We start from the raw sequence: 21,854 nt of genomic DNA on the forward strand, positions 1-21,854 counted from the left end.
CATTAAAGGGAGGACAGGGACAGATGACGTAGCGGGGGATCTACAGGCCAACCAACCAGGATGACCAAGTGGATGAAACCTTCTCATGGGCAGACAGGAACAGCTGCATGCTGTGATTCTATGAACACGGCCTGTGTTGACAAGGACCACAATGCTCATCTCGTTCCAACCCCCCGCTGCGTGCAGGTTCACCAACCGCCAGCCCAGGCTGCCCAGAGCCACATCCAGCCAGGCCTTGAATGCCTCCAGGGATGGGGCATCCACAGCCTCCTTGGGCAGCCTGCCCGAGTTGTGGGCAGAGATTGGCTTGGTAGAGTAAGATCTACGGTATCTGTATCTATGAGTTAACACAGAAGAAATGCTTTGGGGCTTTTCTTGGCCTATCTCTTCATGAGATTCACTTCCAATAGTCTCAACACCCCTGTCACAAGATGATCTTTACACCTTTCAGAAGAAAGCCATCTCGAGCTGATGGAAAAAAGCTGGTAGCAATTGGACAGATGCATGCAATGAATCCAGGGATGGTTTGGAACGATTAACAGAGCAATGCAAAGCAGCTGAGCAACTTGTAGAAAAAAACAGTAGCAACAGCTTCCATACCCGGCCTCACCATTCTGACATCCCATCTGGTTAACCCAGGACTTGTAAATATCCACTGGATCCGTTCTGACGTTGAGCGATTCGTCCTCAATTATTTCCTTCACAACGGGGGCCAAGATCTGCCTCAGTGCGTTCTGACCACGGGCACCACGGTTGAAAGAGCGCATCTCAAAAATACAGAGGAAACAAAGGGAGTTCTACACAGGCACAACTATTTTCTTTCAGTATTTCAACAAGTAAGCAATCAGCAACAAAAGCCATTCACAGCATGCCGCTATGGGAAATCCAGCAGCAGAGAATAAAGCATAGACATGCACTTTCCTGAACTACTACTCCAAGAAAAGATAATAATAATTAAGCAAACCTTTTAGACGTTACCTGTTTGAGGGCACATACCATCCTCATACTTGAAAGCATCAAAAAAGGCATGACTGCCTCCAACATTGTATGTATTTGGTCTTCCTAGCAAGTTGTCAAGCTCCGTATCAGCCAGAAGTCATAAACACCGAACTCCTAAGTGACAATCAACTCCATTATGCCAACGGACAGCCAGAATCCTTAAGCCTGACAGCCAGTAAAAAACCCAAACCAGACAGCATCTGATTTTCAGCCTCCTCATCAGTTCTGGAAAACAGTGACCTTCGCATCAGCTTCACTCTGGCCTGTAAAGCCCAAGCTCGCAGTCTGTGCCAAGTCCTTCTTACTAGACAGCAGAGAACTTAGATGGGACTGAATCTTAGGAAAGCACTGCAGAAGATCAAAAATAGTGCCTCCCTGAGCAACAAAGCATTGGCTAAAGAAAAATGGCTTTAATCCTAAAGAACAAAGGTAATTCCTCCTCCTTCCAGGTTACAGAAAGGACTGACGTGAAACAGCATGAGCAGAAGGCAGGGACAGTTCAGCATTATCAGCAAATGAGCACAGACATCACACAAGAATAGCTTCAATTTTAGCAGCGGCCCAAACTGAGGCAACAGCAAGGCTGTGTCCTACGCTACAACGTACTTGATCTCTTCCTGCAATGCTGTTTGCAACAGCCTCAACAGCAGAGATTCCTCTCTCTGACTGGATGCGTAGTTATGCAGCGTGAAGATGGCTGAATCCATGAACTTTGTGGGTTTGTTTTGAGGCATCTGCAAAAGCAGCTTGGCCAAGTACGTTGGAGCAGTCTAAAACAAGAAGAAAAAGTACTTAGTGCACATGTATAATCAATGACTATTAAGATGTTGTCATTATGAAATAAACAAGAGAGTTTGACAAAGCAGACTAAGCTAACAAAAGGAGAATAAATAGAAGGCTTACCCCTATCCTGGGCTCACTTACAAAACTCCAGCAGAGCAGATCTCCAGACAAGATCCTTCCCCACTGGTAGCCAGCTCTTAAACAGGTCTAGGAGGGCTGTAGCCTGGCTGCACCCCTTCCAGCAGCACAGCTGCATTGCCTTCACCTGTGCTCCTCTGCCTGACTCACTGCTCGCCTCAGGTGATCAATCAGAGGTTCAGGCCATGACTCCGCAATTCCCATACAGCACATGTCCACAAAAGCCAACACCACAAAGACAGACAGCGCCTCAACACTGCAGTGCAGAAGCACAGACTGTTCCAATACATGTAAGCATCTATGACAAGAGCAGTGAATGAAAAGCTGCATACCTCAAGTAGAAAAGATGCTGATAGGCTTCCAGCTTTTCCCTCTCCTCTTTGCTCCAAGCTTTCAAACCCCCCTTTTGCTCGTTCAGCGTCATCACGTCACAGAGCTGTTCCTTGTTCTTCCTTTTGCTATGAGAAACAACATCCTGCAAAGAACACAGAGGGACAGATTCCACATTTAAATAACACGCAATATGGGAAAAAGCTGCACGATAGCACTTCCTTTTGTGTGGATAAGGCAGTCAAGGTACATCAGGAGATCATGAAGTGAAACATTATCTGTTATAGCAGCGATTTCTGTCTCGTCCCCACATTCCAGAATTGGTTGAGAACCTACAAGGACTAATTGCTTTGAGCAGGGACTGTTTCCATTTTGCTGACTCACTGCCTCCACTGCTCTGATAACGATGATACTTTTTGCTGCCAGCATCAGCCCAACAGCTGGAGCCTCCTTTGGAACTGAACATCACTGCTGCCATGGTTCAGATTTTACACAAGGTCAAGCCTAGCACTACGCTATTCAGGACCAAAGGAAAAGGTGACTGTAACTTCAGCTTGAATTAAAAAAGGCACCGCTGTATCAGCAATGTTGTTCTTGTGGGCAATCAATCGTCAGCAAAGTGACAGAGGGGGCCTTCCATCAGCCAACCAACACCAAGCAGCCCGAGTACATTTCCTGCTCCAAAATCACCTCCCCCTTCTGATACAGCACACAAAACGTGAGAAGAAATTAAGGTGTGCAAGTCCATGACTCATGTAGCCACAAGTGAACAGACAAACAGTTCTCAGAGCCTTCAAGCATACCATCTATTGCTTTCCCTTGGTCCCGAGTGGGTTCTTTTCTGGTGCTTTGTTTTTAAAACACTTGAAGCCTTGATGTTTCTGCTGCAGTTCTCTTTCTAGGGATACATAGTAATTAGTGGAACAGTTAGGAACTTACTGGGAGGAAAACCTGTAACTCTGGGGGAAATAGTTCCCGCTGAATCTGAGTAAGTGAGATCCAGGCTCAGAAGGTCCTCAAGCTAACTACCATTGGCCTCAATTCACTCTCCTAGTCTCCCAGCACTGCATTTCCTACCTGCAGTGTCATTCTGTTCTTCACTAGCAGTCCAATCTTGATGTCCATGAGATTGAGGTCATTTTCAAGCTGTTGATTAGATCGGATCAAGCTCACAACTTCCTCACACAGTTTCATTAGCTCCAGCTCCTCCTGAAAATCTGGGTCCGATCGAGCAAGTGAACAAATTTCCCAACTACAGCCATAGGTGGGTTTTCAGCATTAACTAAAAACAAGTGACAAAACATCAGAGGACAGGAAACAAATTAAGGCACGTGTTACCTCTGTGCAGACAGCATGTCAAGCAGCAGCCAGTCCAGGGTCAAATTAACACCAATGGGCTTGAATAACTCCTGACAGCATCCGGAACTTCTGGCATGGAATAAATCAGGACAGAAGTCAACGCTATAGGATGAAGTCAGTATCAGCTTAGGGGAGTCCACCTTGCTGAACTTACCCCAAAGATCAGCGCTCCTATTTCCCAGCAGCAAAAGTACTACCGTGAACCAAGTTTGCACAGAATCACAGAATGTCAGGAACTGGAAGGGACCTCCAAAGATCATCTCGTCCAATCCCCCTGCTGGAGCAGGATCACCTGATTAGGGCACACAGGAACATGTCCAGGTAGCTGCTGAATGTCTCCAAAGGAGATCCCACAACCTCTTTGGGCAGCCCATCCCAGTGTTCTGTTACCCTTGCCGTGAAGAAGTTTTTCCTCTTATTTAGGTGGGACCTCCTATGCTCCAGCTTGCACACACTGCCCCTTGTCCTATCACTGGATGTCACTGAGAAGAGCTTGCCTTCATCCTCCTCACGCTCACTATTCACACATTTACAAACATCAACGAGGCCACCCCTCAGTCTCCTCCAAGCTAAAGAGACCCAGCTTTCTCAGCCTTTCCTCATAGGGAGATGCTCCACTCATCAGGGCAGAGCAGAGGGGAAAGAGAACCTCTCCACCTCCTATCCGTACTCTTTCTCATACACCCCAGGATGCCCTCTTGGCCACGAGAGCACAGTGCTGGCTCATGCTCCTCCTACCGCCCACCAGGATCCCCCAATCCCTTTCTCCTACGCTGCTCTCCAACAGCTCAGCCCCCAACCTAGACTGGTACTCAGGTTGCTCTTGCCCACATGCAAGACTCTACACCTGCCCTTGTTCTTTCTCATTCCGTTTCTCCCCACCCAACTCTCCAGGTCTCGCTGGAAGGCAGCACAGCCTTTTGCTGTGTCAGCCACTCTTCCCAGTTTTGTGTCATCAGCAAACTTGCTGACAGCGCATTCCACTCCCTCAGCCAGAGGGAATTTTTCCTTCAGCCACCTACCTACCTACCTACTCTTTGCACCACTTCACCCCAACTGATTTTCATAGCTCTCTTCGTGTTGCAGATCTCACTAACAGTATTTTTCTGCAAATAGAGATTCAAAGCATATTAGCTTTATTCTTTTGGCCACACTTACTGAGGGTTTTGTAGTCTTCTCCTGCTTTGTTTCCTCCGATAAAAGCTTGAGCTTTTATAACGTCATTTATCTAGAATGGAAAAAAAAAAAACAAACAGCCACTTACACTTGTTAAGGGCAGAGTAAAAACAAAAGTGTCAGGTACTGAATTCATTTCACAATCTCTTACGTGGTCTCTGAAATATTGCAGGTGATCTCTGCAACGCCTTCTGCCTTGATACATCCTGGCCAGTCACTGAATCTATAGGAAAGAATCCCAAAGCAGGTCAGATAAAAGTCTTCTCCACAAATATTGCTACCAAAAATGTTAACAAAAAAAAAAAAAACAAAAACAAAAACAAAAAAAAAACCCCATAGTATTTGCTACCTTCACTTCTTGGTCCTTGTGTGCTCGTCAGTAATCCAAACGGATTTGATATGCCTTCCTCTGTTTATAGCCACGCCACTGGGACTGAAAACACACACAAGAAAAAAGGCGACTTTTCAAAGTGAAGAGCAGTAATTTACTATTCGATGCTTCTTTCTGCTGCTCAGTTTCCACTTCCCTTTGGCTGAATAAAATGTAACAGAGACATGCTCATCTTACAAGACATGCCGTAAGAGATATGCAGTGAAGCCTTAACTATTTCTTCCACCACCAGCTGTCGTTGTGAGGGACTTAGCAGCACCCCCCACCAAGGGCAAAACACAGCTAGAGAACAAATGACTAAAACTAAACAACCAAATGCACCATCCATTGCACAATTCTCAAGGCCATCTTCAAGTCTCCAAACCCACGGACTAATGGGAAGAGGGAGAGAAGTAATTTATACATAGTGATTCCCAGGGAGAAGGAAACGCCTTCCAACACTTTGCAAAATGAAGATAATTGTGCGTGGCAACTGCTTGAGTTGAACAAAACCAGTCAGTAAGCGTGCGTGTGGAGAGCAACTGACAAGTACAAGCTTCAAACACAATTAGGGGATTTCATACCTGCATGCAAGTGATGGCTGGAACTTGCTTCTTCAAAAACCTCATTCTGGAGTTGAATTCCTGACAAACAAGACAGCCTCGACAACAAGCCTGAAGCTTCACCATCAGGTTCTCTTTGGCCAGCCACAACTGCTCTCGCTCGTATGCTGCCGTGACTCCAGATACAGTGCTCTAGGTTAGTGTCATGGTAGGAAGAAGAGCCAGGAAGAGAAAAGGGAGATGCAAAAATGACATGTTACACAGCGGCTTCTGTATTCTGCTCAAGAGAAACTTACAAGTTGCTTTTTGGTGAGCAGCAACACCACCGTCTTGTTCTGGTGATAAAGGTGTGCACATTCTCCACAACAGGACAAAGAGGTGCTGACGTGCAAAGTAGACAGTGAACAGGGAAATAAGATACAAAGCTTGCCAACTTGACTACTGTGGGGAAACATTACTTCTTAAAGTTGCAATAAGGCCTGAAATAAGGGCAACTTCAACTTCAGAGAAAAAGAGCACGTACTTTACCTGCATCTCCTCCCGTGACAGCTGTGTGTCATTCTGCACAAATTCCGTCGCTTCATCCCATCCTCCCTCTCTGCTCCTCACGTTATGATAATGATGACAGCCTCCTCTCACCCAGTGTTTCACCCGTTCACTGCCACTGCCTCCTGAAAGCAGAAATGCTGCTATGTTGAAAGCAAACACGTATCTAGCTTCCTCACATACAAATACTACAAGAAGGAAATGCATGGAGAGGGCCCTTCCTCCAAGCAATAGAAGGAACGCCTCAGATTCCAGTGAACCACCGCAAGAACTACCTAAGCACAACATATTCTACAAGTGGGGAATATTTCACTGCTAACTTTTTCATTTCCTTCCTACCTTTTTTTCTTTCCTTTAACAAAGACTTCAGTTTACAAGGCAGCCTCAATTTCCTGTAACATGAGATTCTAACAAGATACCCAGAACGCGAGACTGCTCCTCACATTTCTCCCCCTCTGCTTTCCATTCTACAGGCAATCATCTTGAATTTACTGCACTAGCAGGTAGCTATTTGGGGTTCACCTGTGGCCATTTTTCTCCTTTCCACTTCTGCCAACTCTCGCTGCTATGTCTCTGCACACTCTGCAGCAACTCCGTACAGCCCCACATCTGGTGAGCACAAGGCACTCAGGGTAGGGCTGGTATCTCCGTGACCGACTGCCTCATTCACGGCCAGAATTCCTAAGGAAACTTCAACAACAGGAGGAGGCAGGTTACCTGGGCAGTCAGGAGCTCAGTGACTCACAACAAATTTCAGAGAGCAAGGCACTGTGCGAGTGTACACAAATACCTTCCTGTATTTATGCACAAAAATACTGATTAAAAAAAGACAACTTGGTGTACAACGATCTTTTCAGTACAGTGTGCATCTGTGTATGGCAGTGTCTGACAGCGCTTTTTTTTTTGCTCTTAGTCCTACTATGGTGCTGATTTATCGACGGTATTTCTCTACAACCTTTTATCCATTCACTCAGCTGTACTCTGACAACAGCTGTAGTCAAGGCAGCTGCTTCTTGCAGAGCCCTGCTACAGCAGACAACTGACTCAAAAAGCACCTTTCCAGTGACTGCACCATTCCTAGCAAGAATAGCAACCTGAACACAGAACAGGTTATCAACAAGAACAAGATGAGGAAAGAGCTAACCCAGGGCTACTCCAGAACTCTGCTGCAAACACAGGACAAAATCAACCACAGGTATCTCACCGAAGCAGTAAACACGAGATACAGTCATTTTCAGCACTGAGCGAATGTCTGTTCACACACACACAGGTAGAAGGGTATCTGAAGATCTTATTCAGGCTCAAAGAAGCATACTCTAATCCTGCTTTTGACCAAATGTTCTTTGGCACAGTCCACCTGCCAACTGCAATGATTTGTGTTTTTATCTGCACTTAGTGCAAAAAAAAAAAAAAAAAAAAAAAAAAAAGTACTTTGAGAAATACTTCATAGAATTAAGGCAACAGTACAACACAAACGAAAGCTAAGATGCACCACAACTGCGCACATGAACATCCTCTATTGGGTTGACTACCCAACCACAGACAGACACAGTGATCTGCTAATGTCAAACACTTGGACAGAGATTCAATAGGTATCTCTGCCTAGGATGTAACCCAGTCACAACACAACTGAAACAATGACATATCCTTCCAAAAAGATTGAAAGAATTGAAATTGAAAGGCTGTGACATTCTTTGCTGAAAGAAAAAACTTCTACACCTACCTGAAGCAAACACTTGTATTCTAATTTCCTTTGCATGTGTACATTTCTTGCTCGCATTCTTTCAGTTGGTGATGAATATTTGGTTGACAATGGCATTGAACCACGGTATTTGCCACAATGCTTACATCTCTGTGACTCTTCAGTGTCCTTGTTAGCCTTCTGAATCCCATCCTGAGTTTCATCGAGCCAAAGCACAGCTGTTCCATCCTGAGTGTCCTGAAGAGAACATGATGAGGAAAGCATTTGCAGCATGAGGAAAAGAGTGTCACTGGTTGTGCAAAACAAAACCCCCACCTCTGAGCAATTGCAGTTTCAAGGGATACAGGAAGCACTTCAGTATCTTTCTAATCAATTGCAACACAAGGCCATAATGGACATTTGTTACTAGCAGAAGCAACTACAGCATTACCAGGCCAAAACTCTTCTCAGGACAAGGAACTCCCACCAAGAGTTCCAGCAGTGGTATCACTCCAACAAACACCAAGACATCCCAACGCCAAGCAATCTGCGCTGCTCAGTCCTAAAGCTGTATTTGCCAATAGGACGTGCCTTTCCAAGGAGCCCAAAAAAGAAAATCACGGAACAATTTAAGATGGAAAGGGACCTCTGAGCTCATCTGGTACAACCCCCTTGCTCCAGCACGGACACCGAGAGCACATTATCCAGGACAGACCAGATCCAGATGGCTTCTGAACAACTCCAAAGAAAAGACTCCAGTCCCTCTCTGGTCGACCTCCGCTACTGCTCAGTTACCTCCACTGCAAAGTGCTGCCTGACGTTGAGATGGAACCTCTTGAACCCCAGCTTGTACTCAATGCCTCTTGTCCTCAACTGCATCCTCGCTTCCAGCTTCCACATACACTGAAGAGATTCCCTCCAAGCCCTCTCATCTCTAGACTAAAGAGTCGCCTCACCCTCAGCTTTCCTCTCTGGAGAGCTGTTCCAGTCCCTCAGGCACCTCAGGGGCCCTACGCTGGCCTATCTCCAGTACACTCATGTCTCCTGTCTGGGGGGGCAGGGCAGAACTGGACACAGTACACGAGCAGCCTCACCAACGCCAAGTGCAAGGATCACCTCTCTACTGAAGCCTTCCAGGCAGCACGAGCACACTGCCCACTCACAGCCACCTGGCTGTCTGCCTACCAGCATTGCTAGCACTTTTCCTGAAAAGCTTTGTTCCGCTGAGGTGGACACAAACAGAGACTAACAAGAGTCCTTTCCCAGTACCAGGCTGCAAGGAGTTGTTCAGGGAAACTTTATGAAGTGGAAATGCACATACAGGAGCAGCAACCAAAAACTGAGGGGGAACTAACACAACAGCAGGCTGCTCTTGTCCCGTCCACAAAGGTTTGCACATTTCTGTACCAGCAAATCAAAAAGCACTGCATGTACTGGGGGTAAATACAAATGTACAACAGTAAAAGCATCTCTCAAGTCTCTCTTTTAACAGACCATTTGCTGTGGAGTACAGACCACACCGTATCTTATGTTTTGGCTGAAGAAACTCATTAAATAATGTTACACGCAGAAATTTTCCAAGAGACAAGTGTTTAGCAAACCACAAAATACACATCATGAACAACAGTCCAGCAGCTGCCAAGCACAGCTCCTCCACCCCCACTGCTGCTTCCTGGGGGTTACTATGGAAGGAGATCTGAAGAAGCAATTGCCATCCCTCCAACAACTCCTGATGTGCAAACAGGACACAGGAAACATTGACTTCTGACACAGATTAATAATCACCCTGCACAAAGAGCCACTATATTCCAGCATGAAGAGTTCTGTGGCAGGACTGAAAATTGACATTTCCTTACATACCCTCCACATTACCACTGCTTTGGATTGAAACCTACATCCCTTTAACAAGTTTTATCTGAATGTCCAAGGAGTCCCAGGACTGCTTCAGCAAAGTAGAAATTCCTGTTGGGGAAGGGTGGCAGACTTAGAAGAACAAACTCTCGCACTGTCATCTCTACCAGCAGAGTCATCAATCCCACGACTATCAAAGCCGTCTGATCTTTCCCGTGCATTTACTGAACTACAATCCCTCGCAGTCCCAAGCTACAGAAGTCACCAGCTAGTAAGCACGTTGACTCAGGACAGCAACTGTTCTACCCACAGTGCTAGTCTGTACCACGATCTCACCATCTCTGAAATGGCTGCCATGTTGCAGGGAGGAGCCCTACATTGAACATACGCCTCAATGAGGTAATTTCACGTCAACTGAAGTCACCAATCCAGCCTGGCAGAAGCTTACGTGCACACCAAGAACAACTCCTTATTTCATTCTCACTCAGTAGGAGGAAATGCTTCAGCACAAAATGGGTTCCCGAGGAACATGAACCCTTTCAGGGCCACTGAGGAAGCTGCTCAGTGATCTTCATCACCAGCGCAGTTTTCGGACACTGCCATCGTGAAGGTTTACACTTAGTCAAAAAAAAAACAAAGCAAACAAACGTACAAAAAAACACCAATGTTGAACACAGTATCATCTCAGTCTCTATGCTAAAATCCCCGCTGGAATTAGAACAATGACCTCCACAACTGAAAAGATATTTCAAAAAGAAATTAAACACACTTAGGCAACTGAAAGGAAGCACGTCTGCTACTTCTGTGTAAGCATAAGGAAATAAAATAGCATCCCACTCATCTGTTAAAAAAAAAATCAGCAGCATGTACACCACAGAATCACAGGGTTGGAAGGGACCTCAAGGATCACAAATCTCCAACCCCCTGCCCGAGGCAGGGCAACCAAACACCACCCATACAGCTTTTCATCTTCCTTCCTAAGCCAGTAAGGTGAAATAATTCTTCCTCTCTCCATTTTCCCCTGGACATACAAGACCAGTTACACCAAGAAGCAACTCCATCTAAGTCAGGAGAAGTCCTGGGCTACCACAACAGACAACCACCATGCAAAAAATGCATAGCATCTGCAGCGTCACCTAGTGAGTGACAGGCATTCAGACACATCTTGCTAGAAGCATATATTTTGTTTTCTATTTTCCCCTCCTTCTGAACAAATCATCACCTAACAAGTTTTTTTTTCCTATTTCTCAAACTTCACTTTTGCTTTCTGTAACTACACCTATGGATACATTTAACAAATAGCACTAAAAAATGGAGACTGAACGAGACTTGCATTTGGAAATTCACAACTACTAGGATAAACACTGCCTTCTTATAAAAACAAATGACACTGAACACATCTCCTCATATCTCCAAAAAGAAGGTACGTCTGCCACTCTGGACGTACAATTAGCTAGAGCAATCCATCTCCAGCAGTTCATATCTTTAAGCCCATCTCTGTAGCTCACAAAGATCCACGTGTTATGCCTGCATCTCTCTTTCCTTCATACAGACAGATCCAAACTGGCCAGGTGACATCAGCTGATAGCATGCAGCGTTCACCCTTTCATTTCCAGATCTCTTTCCCAGCTTTTTTCCCAACATCAGGAATGCCCTCAGTACACAGATGCAAAGGCTTCTTGAGAGGTACTTTTAACTACACCCACCTGTGCTTTCTCTCTTAGCCCGAAGCAGTGTGCCCTGATAATGCTGACCTACCTTTGGGGTTACACCCTCCAGCTTTGCTGCAGGAACCTGTAAGGCTTGCAGAGTTTTTCTGGTGTCTCCTTCATCCAGTGCCTCGCTGATAAGCCCAACAGCCAAAACTCCTACAGAGAAAGGGATAGAAGAAGAAATACAAGATCCAATCCTTATCCAATCCTTTACCATCATCACGAAACTGTGCTTTGGAAGAAAAGTGCTATTAGTGCTAAACCAAATACCCGCTGAGAATAGCAACATTTTAATAGCAATCATTTTCTACACTAGCAAAGAAAGCAAGACCACTTCTCCACCTTAAAGAAGCCACACATTTTTGGACATAGTAATAAATAAAGGAAAAAGCAGAAAAAAGATCCCTCGGGGAAACCACATGAATGGACACATGAATGAGTTCTTCAACACGTAGCTCAAATCCACTAGAAGAGAATTATCAAAACCTCAATGGCCAGGGCTAGTAAGTTACAAGTTTTCAAGAACCCTTCAGAATCAAGCTCTTCACACCAAGCTATAGCTTTGCACAAAACGCCATTCAAAAATACACTGCCTTCACTTCTGAAATACCAGGATTTATTGGATGCATGTACTATGAGCTGTATTACAACAGATAACAGTGGGTGCTGCCAGGGACAGCGAGGACTACAGTTCAACTAACTGAAAACAGACATAAATAGATAGCTTACAGTTAGCTCAATGTGAACAAAGCCTGAGTCACACATGCCAAACCTACAGCAAATCACAAAGTCATTTGGGTTGGAATGGACACCCAGAGATCGTGTGATGCAACGTATATTGAATATTCAATTATTGCTTGCAGAAAGAAGCAACAGTTTAAATCACAGTTGGAGAGTTTACAACAAAGATCTTTCGGAAGAAAGCGAGGAGCTCAGAGTGGATACAACTTGAGTTAAAACACCCAAAGACTGCAGCTTTTTCTTCTGCACGCAGTAGGAGAATCACAAAGTGGAACGCTTTATAGCAGGCACTGCATTTGGACAGAGCAAAGATTAAGGAACAATACATGCTAGGGACACCACAAGAACCAGGATTGCTAAGAAGACCGTACGACTGCTGTAAAAAAGCACCATGTCAAGGACCATTTAACTAACTATGCTTTCTTTAATGACAAGATCACCTCTGTATTTCACCTAGAAAAGCCCGTTGAGGGCTTTTTGGATTTCAGTCAAGTTTTCAGCACCGTTTCTCACAGAATCCTGGACAAAACATCCAACATACGACTAGACAACAATACAATGCAGTGGGTGAATGAGTGGCTGATGGGTCAGGCCCAAAAAGCCACAGTAAACGAGGTCACATCGCTCTGGCAGTCAGTCACTCCAGGGGTTCCCCAGGGCTCTATTTTAGAGCCAGCTTTCTTTAATGCTTTCATAAAGACTTGGATGTAGGACTAGAAGGTGTTACGAGCAAGCTGACTGACAACACTAAAGTGGGAACAAATGCTGAATCTGTGGAGGGTGAAGAGGCCTTGCATAGAGATCCTGAGAAATTAGAGAGCTCACACAGTATGCACACCTTTAGGCATGCTGCTCTCCCCATGAGAGAAAGCTGGGGGAAAGTAGGAAAAGAAAGACCTTTCTTACAAAAACACGCACACTACGGTTGACACTACTCCATCTCATGAAGAACGAAGGAAAACACACATAGCAACTTTTGACTCAGGAAAGGGCACAGAGGACAAGCAGTCATTATCCTTGATTAATTAGCTAACAGAGGCAGAAAAAGACTACTCTGTGAAACAACAATATGTTACAGCTCCTCATTAGAAAGCATTCTTGAATTTGAAACCAAGTTTCAGGACAGTAGAAGGGTACACGTCGCTATGGCTTCAGGACTTCCTCAGACACTAGATAAGAAGTATCCATGCACAGGGGCACACAAGAAACTGAACATATTTGCACTGGAACAGGCTGCCCAAGGAGGCTGTGGATGCCCCATCCCTGGAGGCACTCGAGGCCAGGCTGGATGTGGCTCTGGGCAGCTTGGGCCGGTGGTTGGCGACCTGCACACAGCAGGGGGGTTGAAACTAGACCATCACTATGGTCCTTTTCAACCCAGGCCATTCTATGAAACACTAACAGGTGAAAGAATTAAAAAGTTTCCTACCAAAACTCTGCCATAAGACGTCAACTGATGTCATTATAAAATTCTCTGCCTTTTATGGATGATGGTTTGGGTTCTCTGTTGTCTCTATTGTTTTAGGGGTTATAGGAAGAAGAAGTGTTACAAGAAACGAGGAGCTGGACATGAACTTCCAGGCTTCTGCTGTGATGCCTCACAAATACAAGGCTGCAAAACTAGTGCTTTGGTGCACGCATGCACATGGCTTGCACTTGTTTGGGTCACGTGATCAGATGAACTGAAGCCACACAGGAAGCCCGTGTCTATTTGGAGATCCAGGAAGCAAGTCAGTCAAGATTCCAGGCTCTGACATAACATTTAAGCCTCTCTAGATTACAGCCTTTTCAGGGCAACTCAGCTACACAAGAAGCAGTGGCAAAAGGCAACTATCTCAGTCTATATGAATCAAGCAACAAGATTGTTCATTGGCATGCACCTAGTTTTAGCACACCTTACGATCTAGGATCAGTCTAGCACTAATCAAGCAAAACTTACTTTCATGTTCTTCATGCACAGCTAAGTGCACACGATCCACACGTGACTGGATATCATTCCACGTGACAAACTCATTTTCTTCTGCACGCATCTGAGCTTTCAGCTTCATCACATCATCCACACATCTGTCAAAGAACAAAAATCAAAACCAGCAAGTACCGTGTCATGAAAAACTGGCCAGGGAACACACAAGACAGCAATGAGAACTAAACACAAAATGGAAGAAGTAACACAAGGGTTAAAACTGACATAGACGAAAGAAAGAAGGAATAGGAAAAAGACAAAAGACTGTGAGCAAGGTGGTCAGCTCCAGTGCAAAACCATCAAGAAAAGCACTAAAACACCACATGACAGTTTCAGACAAAAAACACAGGGCAGGAGCTGGCCTAGTGCAATTGAGAACCTCGTAGGGCCAGAACATAGCTTTGTTGTGAAACCTTGATAAAGGTCTGAGAGATGGTACTCAGAGCAGATTAGTAAGAAACGGTGAAGGCAAAGACAAGATGCAAGAACCGAGGGAGAATAAATTAATATTGGAGTAAGCAGTGAAAGAACCTGAAGTGTAAGGGGAAGAAAAGAAAACCGAACCTCTCGGGAATGTAAGCAATATCAAAGACGGACAGGAACCTTCCAAACACTCACCTCTGACAGTTCTCATCTTCAGTGTTTGTCAGCCCTGGGACAGCATTGCTCAGTTGTCTCCATACTGCACTCACATCCCCTGAACCCAAAGCCCTGATCATCACAGCCCCAGAAGAGAGCATCTCTACAGCAACAGATAATTCTGCATGGCTGAGGTTACCCTGCGTACAAAGGGGAATACAGATCAATTACACTTGCTCTGCAAAACTACTGCTAGAGCACCAAGAGATTAAAACAGAATCTCACAGTGCCGAGTAGCTCAAGACTTCAAGATGAAGCATCCCGTCAGAACAGACTAAGCATCAAGGCAGTTCTACCAACACTCAAGACAGGCACATTTAGTGGAACAGACAAGGCAGATTTGGTGATCCATATCAATTCACAGACATCAGAAGGCATTACTGACATCATGGCTTTGTTGCTGCAAGGCGGCCAGCTCCTTGGGATAAAGATCGGCAGCAAATGCATAAACCTCTGCTAGCTGGGCCTCTGGCTTCATCATTTCTGCCACAGTCTTCTCTGCATCACCCATTCTAATTGCAGCATTAGTTCTGCTCGCTGCTGCCAGCCCTAGCAGTTTGAAGAGGCAGCACATCAAAGAGGCAGCATGACAACAACGGCGGCAGACAGTTGGGCTCCCAGTCATGCAAGCACTTGTGCTGTATTCAATAGTAAGAACCTAACCTAAAAAAAACAACCTCATTCCCTTGTAGGTTTTCCAATCGGTTATTTATCCAACTAGTCCTGCGTTACTGTAAACAACCAGACTACACAAGGCCCTCTTTAAAGTAAGACTCATTTTTAAACCAGTTTACCTGTTGTCTGATTATCAGAGGACTGCCTCACCAACTTCTGCCAAGAAGCAGCCTCAAAACTGTCCATGTTTTCCATCCGTAGTTCATAACAACTTTTCCTTCCGGTAGCTATGACTGGTCGTGGCATTCTACAGTGTTCTCTACACCCTACAGTGCTTGCACTTTAACACAGCACCAATGGGGAAATAAACATCAAGCAGCACGGAGAACCAGGAAGGCACTCTGAAGGTAACCTCCTAGTTACTACACCTGCACCATCTCCCTCTTGTAATTTAAACCACCTGGAACCAGACCCCTATCAGCTTTCTTTTCATGTGTTATAAATTGAACTAATTGCTATTGTACAGCCAGAATTAAACACTGAAAGCTTCTGGAACTTTCTCCACAAGAGAGTTTTGCATGGTGTCAGAAGCACCTGAGTAAAAAAAATCCAGCCACTGTGATCTACATTTTATTTGCTAACTGATACCTAGAAACAGCCATTAAAAAAAAAGCTGAAAGTTCCATAGCTCAAATCAAGTAAGCCTTATGTCAGTAGTCAACAGGTCAGCTAGTTTTAACACCTCACGGAGCAATCCAGATTTCTGTCACAGTCCATGGAACAAAATTTAACACAAACTGCCTAGGAAAAGAATTATTGAAGGCAGACACAAGTCCCATGCTGCTCAGCATTTCATCTCATCTGCTGTTATCTCAAGCAGTATTTTGAAGAGCTCGATAGAAGACAGAGCCAGCTGTCACGATTCTTTTCCATGTTCCAGTAGCCTCAAGCTACTTAAAGAACATCCACGATAGTCTGAGATAGCCCTGCTATAACCTCATGTCAACACAAACACTGCGCTTTCCCATCCTGCTGAACACAGACCACAGCAACAACATCAGCTCATTCAGTGCAAATAGCTCAGCAAAGGGAATAAACAAACAGAAGAAAACAGCCTCTCCTTAAGGCACTTCAATTAGTCACAGCAATGCAACCAAGTCACAGTATGTTACACCCATTACGGACAGGTGCATCCACCGCAGTGCCCAAGACCTACTTTGCTGAAACTGGACACATTTTTCTAGGGTCTGAAGGCACACAATCCCTTACATCTCTGCTTGGGTGTACCCTTTCAAAAAATAATGCACTGCAGACATACGGTACAAGTAACAACTTCACAATTTCACTTGCAGTCTCCTTTACTTTAGACTCCTCTTTTCCACAACTCAGCAAATCATCTACATACTGAAACAGCTTTACCAACTCTTCAACCTGAAACTTTCCCAAAACTTCCTCCAGCACTTCATTAGTTAAAACAAAAATAAAATATAAAATATATAATGTATATAAAATAACACATAATAACACAATATATAATACCTATAATAATATAACACATAAAATATAATAAAATCAATTAGGCGATTCTATGAACCCTTGGGGTAAAGCAATCCACCTCTCTTGCTATTTTTGTCGCATTTTTGGATCCTCTAGTACAACGGCAAAAAGATCTCAGCACTCTGAGTCTAAAACGCAGGTCCCAAAAGCATCTTTGAGGTCTGTTACACTGAACCATTTGTGTCTGCGTGGGATTTGACTCATTACATTACAGGGCTTAGGAAGCAGGGGGTGTCACTTGAGAACCATTTCATTCATTTCTCTTGGATCTTGTACCAGTCGATAGGTGCCACCTGCTTTCTGTAAAGGCTGTTTTCAATTATTTTGAAATCATTCTCCCTGTTTCCCTTTTCCAGAAGCATGGATCCACGGATCCCTCCAACCTGTTAGTCACAGAACAGGGCCGAACCAGCCTGTAAATCACTGACGCCTGGGCAACCTGTTGTGTGAAAAACTTCCTCCTAATATCAACCTAAACCTCCCCGTCTCAGTTTAAAACCACTCCCCCTTGTCCTATCACCATCCACCCTCGTAAACAGCCGTTCCCCTTCCTGCTTATACACTCCCCTCAAGTACTGCAAGGCTGCAATGAAGTCTCCCGCAGCCTACTCTTCTCCAGGCTGAACAAGCCCACTGCCCTCAACCTCTCCTCACACAGAGCTGCTCCAGCCCTCTGACATCTCAGTGCCTCCTCAGCACCCGCTCCCACAGCTCCACGTCCCTCCTGTGCTGCGGGCCCCAGGCCTGGATGCAGCGCTGCACATGAGGCCTCAAAGGAGCTGAGTCGATGGGGACAATCACCTCTCTCTCCCTGCTGGTCACCCCTTTTGCAATGCAGCCCAGAACAGGGGCTTCATTTTTTATAGAAATCTACATATCCACACCTACAGTCCCCCCACAATGCACTACAGCTTCATATTCCTTCCTCCCTACAGCTCCCAACAGCCCCCAATAGTCCCATATGACCCTATGGCTCACCTCCTCGCAGGGGGCATTCATCTCATTCATAAACCCCATGGGGATAACAGAAGAAGGGCCTCAGAGTGGGGGCACTGCTGCAGCCATCTCCCAAGAGGCCCAGGGAAGAGGGAAAGGAAAGGCGTTGCCTTGTGCTTACCGAGAACTTGTCGTACAGCTGGTCGGTCAGCAGGGGGGTCGGGAGCTCCCTGAAGTACATTTTGCAGAGGGAGCTCGCGCTGTGAACGTCGCGGACCGTTAGCTCAGGAACCTGCTCAGACTCAAATTCCTGGCTGCAGAGAAGGACACGAAAATGGTTGAGAAAGAGGAAAGCAAGTCAAAAGCCACACCCAATGCAATCAAGAGTTGGAAGGGCTTCCTGATGTACAGGAGAACACAAACACTCGGCCACCAGCACCACGTCAGCCGTGCTGGATGGGATGTTCCCAAAGGAGACCTTCTCTTGGTGCTAAGGCATGGCCCGCAGGCCTCTGAACACCCGCAACAGGGCACGTGCCCCTGCTGGCAGCTGTGTCTGTCAGTCGCAGCACTCTTACCGCAGTCTCTGGACGTTGGACGCCACGCCGGACAGGCGGTATATCCCCTGCACCACGCCATGCTGCTCGATGAACTCGGCGCAGCTCTGGAGGACCTGGGGGACTAAAGAACACGTGCCGGCGGTTACTGGAGCTCCTCATTCAAGTCCTGGCTCAGGCTGCGCTCCCGTCACATCCCATCCACTAAGCCCAGCCAGGCTACTGCTGTGTTCTTCCTTGAAGGGGACAGCTGTCAGAGACACCTCTGCAGGAGCTGGTGAGGAAACTGGACAGAGATGTGTTCTTTGCATTCCAGAAATGCCAGGACCTAGGAATCAGCCTGGAGAAAGTAATTCCGGGGAAGCCGCAGACATTGCAAGTCCCATCACAGCTCCCACGGGAATGGAGGTGGAAAATCTCACGCCCGGAAGGAGCTGGGAAACTGATGCAGGACACTCTCTTTGGCCAAACAAACTTTAACTTAAAGGTTAACCCTAACCCTAACTCTAACAAAGGGCTAGGGGTTAACTGCTACCCAGTGTTAGGTGTGCACCTAACAAAAACAACAACAAAAAAAGCCACATTTGTGATGTAGGGAGTTTGTGTCCCTCTCCTGAAATGGCACGGTACATTAAAGAATTAGTAACTACTAGTGTCTCTTAAACACATTCATCTAATTATTATGCAAGTGAACAGAGCAATTACCCAAATGGTAAAACCAGATTTGTATCAGAAGTACCAGTTATGCCGAGGTCATACTCCCAAGCACTATTTCACCTACATGCCCCCATTTATATATTGAAGTGTCATTCCTTACTTTGTATTTATTCATTTGTCTTGCAGAGATCTCTTGCTCCAGCGTTCCAAGTGCATTACACATCTCAACTAGGTTACATATGGTAGAATCCAGTAAGAACTCAGTATATGGAGTCTGATGCACAGACCAGACTGGATACATAGATTGGCTCACTTAACATCTTCTGCATATGCTGAAAGACTGAAAAGGGTGAAGGCAGAAGATAGAGAACAAAGCCTTTAGAAAACCAGGCAAATGCGTTATCTGGGTCCAGACCAAATTCTATACATTCCACCTTACGTAAGAAGTAAGAGCAGCTAGTAAGAAACAGTCTGTCAACAAAGCTATTTGCTTGTAGTTGGCTTGTGATTTATTGGTCTGTTCTCTGTTTCTCAGTACTGGGATGCCTTAGGAGATCTTACTTCACCTGAGACTCTGCTTTTTCAGAGATATTTGAATTATTGTGACCAAAGGATTTTGGCCTTCACAAAGCATTATACCTCTTACTTTCATTTAGAAGCAGCAGATGGAAAATCAGACAGTAATTGCTCACCTGATATAAATGTCTAACCCAGCAGTTGTAAACAAGTCCCATATTAGTTCTGCACAGTATCTTCCTATCACAGCCTCACACCTCTTTCTGGGCTAGGACTGATCTTGCTCTGTCTTTGAACAAGCTAGTAGCTTTACATTACTTTCAGTTCACTGTTTTGCAGCCTCTTCAAGCAGGAGATGTTACTGCCTCCAGGAAAAGCGGGAAACTTTTTAAGATCTGTCTCTGGATGCTTTCCACAGGCCCGCCCTACTACTGATGCTGTAGAAGGAAGCCATGTTCCACTCTGCTCAATCACCAAACACCACGTCTTCATAGTGCATACTTCCTGAGTCATGCATCTCAAAGCCCAACTCAGTGATGAAAGAAATGAAGCACTGATACCTCATTATTACCTACTACTCAATGGGCCTATTTACAGGGAAGATTTTGCCTACAAAGGCACTGAGAACGCTAATGTATGAGCACTGCAGAATTAGAATGGATCTTCCCATTTCTCCAGAAACCCTACCTATTTAGCTAAAACACCATCAACTGTTATCCAGTTAATAGGAAATGGTGCAGTTGCTGAGAGATTAATTTTCTGGAAGCTAGAAAATGCATTATTATTATTAGGAAAATGGGCACTTATCCTCCCCACAGGAGTTCTAACTGTGGCTACAGTCCAGTTTATAAGCATCATGCTGTGCATGATAAAAACGTGTAAATGAAAGGATGGAAAACAGCTCTCAGGTTTCATTACTGCAAAATCAAGGATCACAAAGGGACCTCTCAAATTGGAAACCAAACTGGAAGTTTCTTTTTCCCTCTACTGGGCTCTCTCTTAAGGGAATAATTCTGAGCATCCCTTTTTACACAATATTTTTATATAGCTTACTTGATATGGAAAAACACAAGACTGTGGATCAGTTCGACCTTGTTGAATGAACAATAAGTGATCAGTTCTCTGGTAATTTTTCCTAATTCTTGGTATACATGTATTCTTGAGAAGACTAAGCTTTCTGATATTTATTGTCATGCATGATACGGAACCACCCAAAAGCTCTCACTGGAACATAGAAATTGTGTATCTACTCAGTAAATTCCTGACTCTGAAAAACACACAGTCTAAAGAAATACCATAAGAAGACAGATAATAACACTGAGCAGATAGGAGCAATGAAGGGCTGTAGCCCAGAGGGAGCCGCATTGCCCAGTGATGGAATAATTTTTTTGATGCTTCAGTGTTCCCTTAGTCCTGACCAAGCAGTCTCTCTGGGATGCTCATGCACATTGGAGCTTGGCAATTTGAACATTTCTGCATAACACAACTACATAGAGCAGTCCAGAGGTGGACACACTGAAAATTATTACTCATTGCATTCAGTCATGGGGTAATGCCATAGCACGCATGGCTGCTACTGGACCAATGGCCTGTCTTGGTAGAACACAATTTACAAATATTTGGAGCAAATTCTAACAGCTGCTGCCTCACTCTGACCAATTACAGTCCCACTCTGAATATGGTGCTTGGGAGTCAAGGCCTCCCCTTCAGCTACAAGTTTTCTGCACAAATTAATCTAGCTTACAAATCACGTGCTGCAACTGGGAAAATGGACAGACTTCAACCTTATTGCTGAAGCTGCTTCACTGTGCAGAAAAAGATAATGCAAAAGTTTTTGACCAGTGAAAGAGAGCATGAGGACAAGGATAAATCTGTAACCCAAGGTGTAGTCTCAGGTCTGGAAAGATCCGGTTTTTTTATTCAATGTCACTTGGTGACCGTTACACGTGAAAAGCAAAGGCAGAATTTGGCAACCTGTGCTTCCAGCTTTGTCCCTGCTGTTCAATATTGCGCTTGAACCAGGCCCCTAAAACACTGCTTTGAAAGTCAACAGATGAAACCCCTCAGGACCGGACTGGCTTTATACATGAAACACTTGCCAAGGTATTCAGGCAGAGGAAGAGCTGAGCTCAAGCAGATATATACAGCACAAAACATATTAAATT

General features: G+C 45.0%; 1 pseudogene; it reads right to left on the reverse strand.

Moving 5' to 3' along the window:
- Positions 1-289: 289 nt before the first annotated feature.
- Positions 290-15,721, reverse strand: LOC125686391 (ras GTPase-activating-like protein IQGAP1; annotated as a pseudogene).
- Positions 15,722-21,854: the final 6,133 nt, after the last annotated feature.

This window comes from Lagopus muta, chromosome W (assembly GCF_023343835.1).
Source record: "Lagopus muta isolate bLagMut1 chromosome W, bLagMut1 primary, whole genome shotgun sequence".
In the NCBI taxonomy this organism is placed as follows: Eukaryota; Metazoa; Chordata; class Aves; order Galliformes; family Phasianidae; genus Lagopus; species Lagopus muta.